This window comes from Ambystoma mexicanum, chromosome 6p (assembly GCF_040938575.1).
Source record: "Ambystoma mexicanum isolate Mex_15411 chromosome 6p, UKY_AmexF1_1, whole genome shotgun sequence".
Taxonomy (NCBI): Eukaryota; Metazoa; Chordata; class Amphibia; order Caudata; family Ambystomatidae; genus Ambystoma; species Ambystoma mexicanum.
The window spans coordinates 1,357,096,504-1,357,110,304 of record NC_090935.1 but is presented as its reverse complement, the minus strand read 5'-3'; the positions used below and the strand labels follow the sequence as shown (position 1 = coordinate 1,357,110,304).

General features: G+C 47.0%; 1 protein-coding gene and 1 long non-coding RNA gene across 2 annotated transcripts in view; one reads left to right on the top strand and one right to left on the bottom strand.

The window, feature by feature from the left end:
- Positions 1-9,653, bottom strand: part of ZDHHC21 (zinc finger DHHC-type palmitoyltransferase 21) — a 325,920-nt gene extending 316,267 nt beyond the window's left edge. Inside the window, exon 1 of the mRNA XM_069626058.1 lies at positions 9,414-9,653. The gene's annotated coding sequence lies outside the window, so the exon portion shown is untranslated. The remainder of the gene's footprint in view (positions 1-9,413) is intronic.
- Positions 1-13,801, top strand: part of LOC138510418 (uncharacterized) — a 380,472-nt gene that overhangs the window by 161,568 nt on the left and 205,103 nt on the right. The window lies entirely within an intron of this gene.

Sequence of the window (13,801 nt, the reverse complement as noted above, 5' to 3'; positions counted from 1 at the left end):
ACATGAAAATCTAAGATAGACAACCCGCAATAAAGACATAGCACATTAACCATTCTGCTCTTTCAGGAACTGAAATTTTGCAAATGAGTCACATCGAAAGTTGCAGAGCACATGATGCAATCAGCTTTTATAGAGAGGGGTTCATTACCCTCTCATGATATGCAACGTCTTGTGATAAGGAAATGTCTCGTAATAAGTAATAAGTGACAATCTTTGGTAAAGGGGAGCCATGGCTGCAGTACAAGAAGACAAAGCCTCAACAAAATGTGCCAATGATTCGGCAACCACACTGCACTGCACATGATATTACATGTTACTTCAAAACAACATTATCAATGGTATCACAAGAGAAACACCCAAAACAACCGAAACCTAACGAAACGAAACCTAGCTACGCCAACAAAATAAAGCATTTTAACACAAACCACCATAGAAGAATATGAACCCTCCCAGACCAACATAATCATTGCATAGGACAGACCACCAACCTCATTAAAAACGTTCCGATATCCTGCATACTCACACCCAAACACCAAACAAAACACACGCATACCTCTACTGCAGCACAAACCTAAAACCAACACAAAATGCACACACTCGCCAACTAAACACGACACTAAAGAAAACTAAGCCAATTGCACACAAATCATCCCACACACTCATAACAACCACCTAACCCTTACCAACTAAAACCAAACCCAGCACACAGTGACCGTTTCTTCAGAACTGAAGCTACCAACAGCATTTTAAATCTCTCTAGCTCTTTCCCTCTCTATCCCACTAAGCTCTCCAGGTCCTCCTGCCTTTTCAGATCCGCCACAGAACCTGGAGACCATGAAAATTGCAGCAGTGTGTGGTTTAAATCACGATATCATAACGCAGCACATATGACATCACAGATGCTAAATACTGTACAACAAAATGTAAGGGCAGTTTAGTTTGGCATTCGTAGTCAGTTAATGTCAATTTCACATTCATTAAATGTGCAAAAACTGATGACTTTTGCAGTGTATGTAGGTGTAACGGAAAGGGCACATTTGCTTGAGGAAAGTAAAATAAAAAAAGAGACAACATTTTATCTGTACAAAGTACATGCAAACAAAGCATGCGCGCATGCGTGGCAGACCAGTATCAAGCACATCCGCCAGTCTCCAAATGCCATTCAATGAGTCGCTGTGCTTCAATAAATGCCTGTAAGAATACCCATATGGGACATTTGAATTGACATGTCATAACCTATGTCAAGAGAAACTATATTAAAATGATGACAACGTAAAACTAAGTTGCAAGCTACTAGCCAGCCATAAAAAGTCACTTGACACCTCAAATGTATAAATACACCCAGCACGCCATGTTTTACCTGCCAAGACCTAACTATCAGCAACCAATGGCTGGAGGAGAGAAAACATTTGCATCCTGGCACAGCACAAAGTCTGACCGCCCAGCACAGGCAACATTCCTTAGCAACAAGGTTAACATTCCAAATGCATCAGGTACAAATACACAATCAGGATCTCTAAATAGAACTTACATCACGCATGTCAAAATAGTGATGGTCTGCTTGCATTCTTACTCATTAGGTCATCCTCCAAATTTTGGGACTACAAATCCTACAGCTCTTCAACAAACTACGGATAATGAAAGTTGTAGTCCAAAACATCTAGGAGGGCCACAAAAGGAGTAACCAAGGGCTTAGCGCGTCTTTTTGGTGCAGAGTGTGGACGCATTGGTGATGTCATCATTGATGTCATGGATAACATATAATTTACGATATTATCTGAAGTATCCTGAGCAGTGCAGTGTGGTGGCAGAGTTACAGTTCTTTAGGAACCATAACTGGCACATTTTTGGGATTTTGTTTATTGCAGAGATTTCGTAGGTTTACATTAAGACAACTTATCCATAACGACCCTTTAAGGGTTTCAGAGATATTTCATAGGTTTTTATCAGGTCAACTTAGCGATAGAATTCCTTTAACAAACGTTTTGACTGAATTTCCATTGTTTTCCTTTTTATCAATATATCTACAGTAACTACCGAGCATGACCTGCAGCGAAGCCAGACGGAAACCTTGCCCTGGGCACGGCCTTCTTCCATGCACTAGGCCCCACTAAGGCACCAAAGGAGACCAGGCCCGTGGCCTTTTTACGCAATTGTAGGCCATGGGCCAGACGACAGGCCCCCACCAAGTCACCCAAAAGTGGCCACTGGCGCAGTGTCTAGTTTAACCCAGTTGCAGGTGTGCGAGCCAATGTTAACTTTGCCCAAGGCATGATCTATGTCCATGTCCCAAGCCATACCAATCCATGGGTATAAACTCTGGGTCCAAAGGCCAGGTTCTTTTGTATTTCAGGGTATACTGCGGCCTTCTCTGTATTTCTCCTTGCTACAGGTGAGGGATGGAGGTTCTGTCAGGGTGTCAACCGAGGGGCTTCAATATACTTATTTTCAAAATACTATATACTTTGGGGCAGTTTTAAAATAAACCGCTAAACGGACTTGCACCAAAATTGTGAAAGCAGGTTTTCGGTACCAGCGGGGGCACTCATCTAGAAACGTTGACGCCTCCGCGAAACGTTGACATATCTATCCACCGGTTCCAAATCTATGGAGAATGACTGGAAAATGAACATTTCGGGTTCTCCCATAACATTGTCCCCCTTCACAAAACTACACACAACTTTCCCAAATAAATTCAAAGCCAGGTCTTTATTGTCTGTTTTGTGTGGATTTTAACGACGCTCCAGTTATAAGCCACCCAAAAGTATTTTTTCTATGCAATGTGCTCTTTACCATGACAACAGTGTCACTGACCTTGTAATGTGTATGTATTTATGTCCTGTGTTTTATATACAACAAACCTAGCTTGTGGAGCATATAGGCACCAAGCAACACTAGTAATAGAGTCCAATAACATGGTTACAGTTAGAAACATAGAATATTAAGGATACACTTGGAAGGAGAAGGGGAGAAGGGGATTCAGGTGGTTATTAGTTGGGGAAAAACGGACCCAGCCCAGATTAAGAACCATATACTTTGCACGTACTTGCAATCAAAGCCTCTGCAGTTGTGAGCTGAGTTTATTGCAATATTTTTTGTCATTTTCGTTAGAAGGGGGTTAAAGTGTACAGATTAATGCGCAGCATCAACTAACCAGCAGCTGTATGCAGTGCCAGGCTGTAGTCATCCACCTCAAGAGACATATGCCGCTCATCCCATGTACATGGAAAGCAGGGATATAAGCTAGAAACTATCAAACGCAAAACATTTCTTTGAAAACATTTTTTTTAAATAAACAAAAAAATGAATAGAATTAGCAAAAACTATCTGAAGATACAGAAATAAAAAGTGTGTGTTTTCTCAGGGTGCAGTTGTAGGGAGAGCAGGGTGCGGTTGAGGTAGGTGTGTGTGTTCAACATATGCTTGAAATTTGCTACGTTTACAGTACCATCATTTTGCACTAATGTCAAGGCTAATACAGGATCAAAGAACTACTGGTTTACCAGCAAACCCAACTTCACTTAAAATGTAGCTTTATCTAACGGTGTAACACTCGCAACAGCGGATCTTCTTTCAAGTCTGTATGGTTGGTATGCATCCAAGAAACCTAGAGACAATTACAAATCTACACATTTTATTTGGTCATTTCTACACGAGCAAGGGGAGATGAAGGAGAAGGTTTTACTTTTGAGATGGATGCCCACTGAAGTACCATTGCTGCCGCTTACAGTGATTGGGCACAGTTAAATGAAAGCTCAAACAAAATAACATTTCATGAGAAAATTGCATAGCAACAGAAACCAAAAGGCATGAATAATGTATATGGAAAAATCTTAATTATAGACCAACTCACAAAGTGTACAATGTGGAGGGGCGGAGACAGCGAGAGAGGGCCAAAGCTCCCTTTGCAGTAAACTCGGTATTTATGCCAGGGGCAGCTATCCCCAAGCAAGCAAAACACGTTGACATTACGGTTTAGTGTTTAACCCCCTCACACCGTCCCTTAGCATCTCTGACAAGGTTATAGTTCATCCATTTGTGTACAACAAAAAGGTGGATTGACGGTTATTTCTGAAATGTATTACAGCACCTGCTCTTGTGCTAGTGCCAAGGATATTGTGCACAACCCCACCATCGGATACACATCACGTCAAAATGGCAGCGTGGCAAACTGGCAAACGCAAAAGGTAGGCAAAAAGAAAGATACGGCGTGTACTGATCTCTAATACAGACAGAAACTCACCAAACAAGCGGAGGAACAGAGAACCACATGGTTAGGGCTATAGAAATAAAGTAGGAAAGAGTGGTGTTCTCCTAAAGAGATTCTTGTATGGTCTTCACACATCATGAAAAAGGTGCAGTATTTATATCTCGCTGTGCTGTTTAAAAACAGATAAACCTGGCAATACATCAGACTAACACATTCCCACCAAGGGCCGGCCCTCTAGATGAGGCCTCAAAACTCCCCACTCTGAAATTCTCCACCATTGTGGAAACACTCGTGTTTCACAAAGGAAACCCATATTCTGTGGGAGGCCCAAGAGGGTTGTGCATGAGGCCTGATCGGATAGAAGGCAGCTGAGGGGCTTCAATGCATCTGCCAGAACTAGGTGGCATGGGAAGGTGGCAGGTGAAGTCAAGAGGGGAGTGGGTGCGTTTGAAGGGATCTAAAAGGTGGCGTTTTGTAGATGAGTTGTGTTGGGTTTAAATGGTGTCAGGATTGAATGGCATTAGGGATGAGTGGTGCCAGTTGGGTGGCTGCTGTCGAGGGTCTACGTGGAGTGAGGAAGGGTGGCATTAGGGGAGAATGAATGGCACCCAGGGGGTGGGAACATGCGTGACGTCCCAGAGGAATTATTAGAGTCCAGGTTTTGGCGAGTGGTGTTAGTGGTGACGGAGCATTTAGCATGGTTCCTGAGAAGGGCGAGTAGAATTGGTGAGAGGATTCGCAGAGTGGTATTGGCGTAAGTGGTGAGAGCGGTGAGTGATGTTGGTAGAGCTGTATCAGGTATTGAGAGTGGCATCCAGGTCCATGCATGCATAACATCAGTGGAGCACGAGTAGGCTCTTTGGGGCTAAGTAACATCTTGGCAGTGGAGTAAACCTTTTGTGGCCTGCATAATATCTGGGGCTGCTTAAATAACATTGGCAGTGCAGCGCTAGGAAGGTTAAGTGACGTCTGGGAGGGGAGCATAACCTCTGCGTCAGGGGGACCTGGGCTGAGTAACATCTGGTGGGTTGAGTAATGACTTTGGGGCTGAAGTAATACTTGGGAGTAACGCCAGGGAGCAACTGAGTAAATGAGAGAGGGGGCGGAGCGAAGGGATGAGCGACGTCTGGGAAAGGAGGCCGAGGGCATGGGCGGCGTTGGGGGGCTTAAACCCACCCACTTTTGAGGCAGAAGGGGTCACTCTAATGTGATGCCCACCACGCTCCGATGGAAAGAGATTGTCAAATCGCTCACCTCTACATACTTTAACGTGCCAGCACAGCAGCAAACACAGTGGCAGAGAACAGAAGCCTGGCGAAACACCAATAGACCCCTTTCCCCAGTGGTCTACGAAGTATGGGGCACACTCCCATGGTGGGGCGGGCTGGCACCTTCTCAAGGGGGCACGAATCCCACAGCGTGAAGTACCACCAAAACCATTTAGGCTTATCTGCATTTTAACTGAGATTCAGTGCACGTTACCTACAGTGAATGAGGACAACAACGGAAATAAACACAGCCTAAAAGAAAGTTTCAGGCTGTGTTTATTTCTCGGTTGCTGAAGTCGACAGCAGAATACCCTGAAACGGGCACGCTCGCGGCGACAACTGCGGCTGTTACACAGAGAACAAAAAAACAGAAGGGAGTCTGAAGAGTTGAAAGAGCAGAGTAGGATAAAAGTGAAAGGACAGAGGCGCTATACAGGAAGCAGTAGCACATACAGAACTGAAGGGAGAAAAAGAACCAAGAGGGTGAAGCGTGTAGCTAAATACATGTAAGGAGCGAAGGACAGGGTTGGGGGGAGATCAAGACAGAGAGAGAAAATGGGGGAGGGAGAGAGAGAGTGTAGCTAAACACATGTAAGGGGCAAAGGACAGGGTTGGGGGGAGATCAAGACAGAGAGAGAAAATGGGGGAGGGAGAGAGAGAGTGTAGCTAAACACATGTAAGGGGCAAAGGACAGGGTTGGGGGGAGATCAAGACAGAGAGAGAAAATGGGGGAGGGAGAGAGAGAGTGTAGCTAAACACATGTAAGGGGCAAAGGACAGGGTTGGGGGGAGATCAAGACAGAGAGAGAAAATGGGGGAGGGAGAGAGAGAGTGTAGCTAAACACATGTAAGGGGCAAAGGACAGGGTTGGGGGGAGATCAAGACAGAGAGAGAAAATGGGGGAGGGAGAGAGAGAGTGTAGCTAAACACATGTAAGGGGCAAAGGACAGGGTTGGGGGGAGATCAAGACAGAGAGAGAAAATGGGGGAGGGAGAGAGAGAGTGTAGCTAAACACATGTAAGGGGCAAAGGACAGGGTTGGGGGGAGATCAAGACAGAGAGAGAGAGAGTGTAGCTAAACACATGTAAGGGGCAAAGGACAGAGTTGGGGAGATCAAGAGAGAGAGAGAGAGAGAGAGAGAGAGAGAGAGAGAGAGAGAGAGAGAGAGAGAGAGAGAGAGAGAGAGAGAGAGAGAGAGAGAGAGAGAGAGAGAGAGAGAGAGAGAGAGAGAGAGAGAGAGAGAGAGAGAAACAGCATTTGCCCATGTGGAAAATAACTGGGTCATCCAGTCCAGGCTTTTGCATACTGGGAATTTGTCTTGCTGAGAAAGAAACACCAGTACTGGGAGACCTACTCATGGATGGCATGGGGCAACTTCAAAGTTCTGGAGAAGGGGAGTAAGAGAGACAAAATACAAAATTGATGTTAAAATAGAGCAGAGCAACAGGGGGAGAAAGGAAAGACAGAAAATAAAAAGGGAGTGAAAGAGAAAGAACATGAGAGGGTAAAAAAAGAATGTGAGGGAGGACGATCCAAGCGCCTGAACCAAAGAAAGACTGAGCGAAGAGACAAAATGCAAGTGAGGGAGAACCAGGAGACTTCATGAGAGTGAGGGCAAAGAGAATAGTAGGTACAAAAGGAAGAAACTAAACAAAATGTAAAGTCAGGATGGAAGGAAAAGAAGGAACAGTAATGGGTAACAAAGAGAGGACACTAGATAGTAAGGGAATGTAGGAGAACATTAATCAAGTATGCAAGAGGGAATATAAGAACACAGAACGGAGTGTGAAAGACTAAGAGTACAACAGGAGGCTGAGTGGCAAGGGTGACAAAACATGGGCAGAATATAAAGAACAGAGGAGGGAGTGTGAATAATTGAGAGACAGTGGAGAGAGAGAGCAGGGAAAGGCGAGTGATGAAGAAAAGAGAAGGCAGTGCAAATTAAGAATCCAAAAGGAAAGACATATGTTCTGAGCGAGCCTGTTCCATTATGTGTAAATTTCATCCTCAGTGATCAGGCTTTGGAGCTTTTCAATTTGATAGATACGCTCCCTCCCATCCACCTGCAATGAAGCAATCTGAGACAATTGGTGTGGGCTTGCTTCGACCCCTCTTCAATCCTCCTGCAGCAGAAGCATACTATTCAATTTGCCTGGTGTTGCCCCCCCCCCCACCACCTTGGTATGCATTTTCACCCTCCTAGCAAACCAAATGTCATCTTGACCTCATTAGGACACCCCTAAAAGCATCCAAGGTAGGCCTCCCCCTTCAAGACTAAGTAGTTTTAGTAGTATACATTACAGAGGCTGAAGGGGGCATTTTCGGATGCCATCACGCACAGCCAACCCCTGGGTAAGAGGTTGCTCAGCATACCACGTGCCTCCCTTTCCACATGTCAGCTAACCCCAGGGATAGGTGGGTGGGGGTTGAGGGCACCTGTAAAAATGTTTCTTCAGGGGGGGTTGGCATAAAAACGTTTGAAGACCACTGCACTATGATGAATCTGAACGATTAACTGCTGGACTCAGCTCTTAGATGGGCCACACCTCCAATGATTAGCCTCTTTGTTTACACTACGTAGCTTCTGATTTGCTGTAAAATGTAATGGGCCAAAGCAAGTTGACATAGATATTCAGCCTCCTGGGATCAAAGGGGGGGGGGGTTAGGTGAGGCGTCAACAGCAGGGACGCCATTTCACGAAAATGCCTGGGGTAGCGGAAGTGACATCACACGACCCTTGACCTTTGATGACAAAAGTGATGTCATTTGACCCCACTCAGAAGTGACATCACGAAAAGAAATGGAAGATGACCTTTCACCCCTTGACAAAACAGGAAGTGGCATCACATAGTATTGTTTCTAAGTACAATGCAGAAAAATATGGTTACACTATCACTGTAAAGTGAATTTCATACAAGAGTGGATCACCATATGTATCGTTAATATCATTGGCCCATATTACCAAATCACTGTGAATGCAAGCAGACTTCCAAGGCCAAACCATAATGATGTGTTAACATATAGCACTTACGCTTAAGTGCTTCATATAGAACAAATACACATACAATATCACCCAACCTGTGTTGGTACTCATTTATCAACTTCAGCAGGATGAAAGGTTTAATTGACCTTGTCGGGAGTAGAACCTGCAAACTGCAGATCACACACACATTGCAGCAGCCAGCGCTCAACCCACCGAGCTATCTTACCAGCTATAGCTATCAGAAAACCAGCCACTCCAGAAACAAAGAGCCACATGCTGCTGACCACAGCCCATGAGCCTCAATAAAAAAAAATTAAAAAATGTTTCTTTTTAGATTGTTTTTTAGGGGTAGCAAGGGAGACCACCTCAGGGCGACCCCTAAATGACGTCCATGGTCAACAGCCCAATTGGTTTAGTAGCCCCACTCACTACCAGCTTTCAAAACTGCCATCCAGCCCCCTGATTTTTTTGTCAGGCTCTGCCACTGGCTGAGGGATGTCTGGGAAGGGGGGTTAAGGGGTGTCTTGGCAGAGGGGCGTCCAGGTCAGGGGGCTGAGGGGGGCTAAATTACGTCTGGCGAGGGAGGCAAAATAACGTCTGGGGAGGGGAGCTAAATAACGTCTTGGGAGGGAGGGGGGCTGAATAACGTCCGGAGATAACGTCTGTTGAGTGGGGCCGAATGACGTCTCCAGAGGTGGGTTGAATAGAGTCTAGTGATGGAGTTGTGTAACCGTTGGGGAAGAGGCGAGTGCATTCTGGAGTCTGAATGCTTCAATGGGGTTGGGTGGGCAAGTAGTCTATGGGAAATATGGGCACGGTTCTGGCGTAAGGGGCGTGGGCATCAACCCATGGCAGGGCTGGGAGGTGTCCTTCGTGCTTGCTGTGGATGCTTAGTTGCGCCCCCACAAAGATTGTGAGGGGCTTCCCGGTGCCTGCGTGCTTGCTGTCCCCACCTGCTGTTCTCCGGCACCGGCTGTCCGCCCTTCCGACAGTGCTGATGCCTTTCTTCCACAAGCCTCGCCGGCTCCAGCCGCTTCCGCTTCCGCGACCTGTCAAACCAAGCAGGCGGGGTCTCAAGCCAAGCCAATGCGGGCAGAGGAGGAGGAGTCCGCCGAGGGGAACTACGGTGACAGCAGCGGGCCCGGCGTGCCCGTCCACACATCAAGTAGTGGGGTGCGGCTGCCTGTGACAAGCAGGTGTCGCTTAAGCACAGCCGTGGATCACGGAGACTCTGCTTAGAATAATACACGTACTGGGAAGCACCTGGTGAACGACACGGTGCACTAAGATACAGCAAATGAGCTCACACTGACCAGCACAGGAGAAGACAGGTGGGGAGCTCAAGGTCACTGCTGAACCACGGGTGACAATTTAGCTATGAATCGTCTGATAGAGTTTATTGCGACAGGCAAGATCGTTCAGAACCGAGTTACAACCATGTTGCTTTCAGGGTCAACCAGGGATATTACTTTTCGTGGCAGTCAAGTCAAGGGGCCATGTGCTGTGAGTGGCCACTGATCGCAAGGATTGAACCCACGCTGACTAGCAGTGTTCTCACTTCTGCAGACAAAACGCCCAGGGTGATATGCTGAGGGCTCAGAGTGGTAGTCATGGATTGCATGGTAAGCCTTAAGACATGGGGGAAGCAAGAGATTGTCATCACCCAATACCCTCTCACTCACTGACCCCGGATTCTTCAAACATCCCTTCTTTGTCCCTAGCACATTTGTTTCTGACGAAACTCCCACTGCACCAGGGGTGCAACGAAACGTACATTTGGGGGCCGAGGGAGGGGGGTAGCTAACTGCTAATGGAAGGGGCCACTTCGAAACACTGTGCGGGCTAACTTGAAGGCTCCACCACCTCTGGTCTACCCCCAAGGGTCGTCTGGTGTGTGGACCCAGTATGAAATGGTACAGTTGAAAGCACAATGTGCCAGTAAGAATGAATGTTAGTGGAGTAAAAGACAACATGCACATGTATTTATTTGTTTTTAGTAATTGGACATTTGTATGGCGCCTATACAGCAGAAAGTGTTTCCAAGCGTCACAAAACAAACAGGGAAACTAAGATATGCATGAAAAGTTCCACTTCCAGAAGCTGACCTGCAATTATCATAGAGCAATCAAAATCGCCAAACTGACTTTTTTCACGGGCAGAGTATTGCCGGCTCTCAATCAGTCCAAAGAGCAATTTTCATTTGTCAAATCATTTACTTCTAATGTTGCCATTGCACCGAAAATAGCTCCCTCACAGATGTTTTGTGATTCCCTAGCAACATTCTTTATCACTAAGGTGACAGGTATCCGTGACCTTATCCAGAGCTATTGCAGGTGAACCTACTATCAGACCTTTACATTCTTTGTCTGACTTCCCGGTTTTCACTACTGAGGACGTGCTAAAAGCGATTGCTAAATTGAAATCGGCAGCCCCCTCAGATCCTATGCTGGTGGCAGTGCTGCAGGAAATTCTCCCCAAGGTTATCACTCTTGTCACTACCGCGGTCAACTGCTCCTTTCAGCAGGGTAGTATCCCTGATGAGCTGAAACAGGCCATCGTCCTACGACTGATAAAGAAACCTTTGCTTGACCCTTTGGTCCTGACCAACTACTGCCCTATTTCACTCCTTCCTTTCTTTATGAGAGTATTAGAGTCTTTGGTGTCCCCTCTTCTACTTATCTTGAACACTCAAATGGTCTAGATCCATTTCAGTCTGGTTTTCGACCAGGACGGGGTACCAATAGTTTATTGGTGTCGGCAATGGATGATCTGGCTATGCTGGCAGATCAAGATGGAGTGGATGCTCTGACATTACTTGATCTGTCAGCAGCGTTTGATACGGTTGACCATTCCATCTTGTTGTCCCGTCTGGCCACAGCAGGTCTCTCAGGAACGTTGTGGCCTAGTTCTCCTCTTTCTTATCAGGAGAAGGTCAGTCACTTTCCCTTCCTTCTTTTCTGTCTCAGGCTCACGCTTTATAAAGTGGTAGTCCTCAGGGCCCTGCCTGGTCCCCATCTTATTCAACCTCTACGTTCAGTCGCTGGTGGCTCTCATCTGCTCCCACGGCTTCAGATGCTACACCTATGCGGACGACACCCAGATTCTGGTGCGGTTATATCTTGACCAATCTGAGGTGTCATTGAGGCTGTGCGAGTGTGTCAGCCATGAAGGGCTGGATGCATGGCAACTGGCTTAAACTGAATGAGGACAAGATGGAGGTGATGGTGGTGGGTCTGCCCTCTAAGACTACTCTGTGGACTTCTGCGTTCTGGCCGTCTCTCCGGTTACGTTTGTCAAGAACTCAGGAGTTGTGCTGTCATCGACATTATCGATGGCTGAGCAAGTAAGCACTGTCTGTAAGACGGGCTTCTATCTGCTAAAGCTTCTTCGCAGGATCATGCCTTTTCTACTGGAGGCTTTGCACCCTCAGGTGGTGGCTTCTTTAATGCCCTCAACCTGGCTCAACCTAGGGACTTGATCCAGCTGCTTCAGCGCTTGCAGAACATGGCGGCCAGAGTAGCAACAGGACCGCCATATGGTGCCCATATTAGTCCAGTGATCCATGCTTTACACTAGCTCCCTGTGCCTGAGAGGATCTAATTTAAAGCCCTATGCCTAGTATATCGGGCATATTACTGGCTGGGCCCTGATTTTCTCCAGGATAAATTTAGGCCTTATATTACAACTAGGTCCTTACAATCAGAAGCGGCCAATCTGGTCATCATTCCAAAATTTCAGAGAGCATGACCGGGTGGCCGTGCTTTTTCGGTTGCTGCGGGCACCCTGTGGAATGGGTTACTCAAAGGAATGCGGAATCTAATGAATCATCTGCAGTTCCGACGTGCGCTAAAAACGATCCTTTTTTAGAGTGGCGGTTGAGTGCCCCTGGTTACTGTCCTAGTGCCAAGGTACCCTTGTGGTGGATAAAATAATGTTAACATAACATAACATGGAGGATAAACAACAGAAAACCGTTCTACTAAGCCTTTTGACATTCAGATCGTGCAAGTGCAGTAAACAAAGTGCAGTGGGTGGGGAGGCCCCAGGGATGAGGCAGAGTATGTGCTAGGGGAGCCCATGGAGGGCAAGTGCGCAGGGAGACAGGGGTTACGGTATACATTGCGAGGAACAGGGGTGGACCAGACTCAGTAGGCTAGTCAGGGAAAGTTGCCCAAAGGCATGTGCTAGTAATTGGGTACTGCGGAAGACTGGTAGGAGGAGGGCCTGGCCCCTGTAAGACTCAGAAGGGACCAGGCAGCCAGTCATAGCAGCAAGAGGGCATTAGCAGGGCAGGAGGAGAGGGAATGAGGAGGAGAAGAGGAAAGTCTTGAGGAGCTTCTGGAACTTAAGGAGATCTGACTCAAATCTGAGAGAAGGGAGACCATTCGAGAGAGAGGCGCCTGCCGAGGAAAGAGATCTATCCCCCACTCTCTACTTGGAGAAACGTTTGACCTACAGGGAGTTCGAGCTAGAGAACCTAAGGACTCTAGTAGGGAGGTATTTAGGGAGGGAAAGTTGGGTATAGCGCAGGTCCAGCCCCAGAAAGCCTTGTGGATGATGCAGAGGGTCTTGAATTTGATCCTTGCAGCCCCCGGGAGCCAGTGGAGAGATTTTGGGGATGGAGAGTTACGGTCCCTGGGCTTGAGACCAAGGATAAGTCTTGCAGTACTATTCTTGATTAGTTGAAGAGGGCGGAGAGAGGAAAGAGGCCGATTGTGGAAGAGGCTGTTGCAGTAGTACAGCCTGGATAGAAAAAGAGCTCTGGAGACATTAAGTTTCTGGGGGAAGGCGAGGAAAGGGAGAATGCATCTGAGGAGATAGAGCTGAAAGTGGGCATTCTTGGCAAGGTCCGCGATATGATGTGAGAAGGAGAGAGAGGAGTCAAAGATGACTCCCAGGTTTTTGGCCTCACAAGAGGGTGAGGGGAGGGGGCCCAAAGAGGGCGGACAGAGATCAGGGGGTAAGGAAGGGGCAGGTGTTCCAATGAGAAGGATCTCGGTCTTACTGGCGTTAAGACAGAGATCATTAGCAGCACACCATTCCTGAATAGCAGTCAGACAATCAGGAATGAGAGAGGAAGAAGAGGAGGTAGAGGAGGGCAGCTTAAATGAAAACTGTGTGTCACCCGCATAACACTGGAAATGAGGAGAGAAGGTGGCGATCAAGTGGGCAAGAGGGGCAAGGTACATGTTGAAAAGCCACGGCGAGAGCCCTGAGGGATGCTGCAGGTAGAGATTGAGGTAGAGGAGAGCAAAAGGGCCCATTTGAACCTGGGAGGGCTGATTAGAAAGGAAAGAGGTCAACCAAGCAAGTGCCCGGTCCCTGATGCCCAGAGTATCAC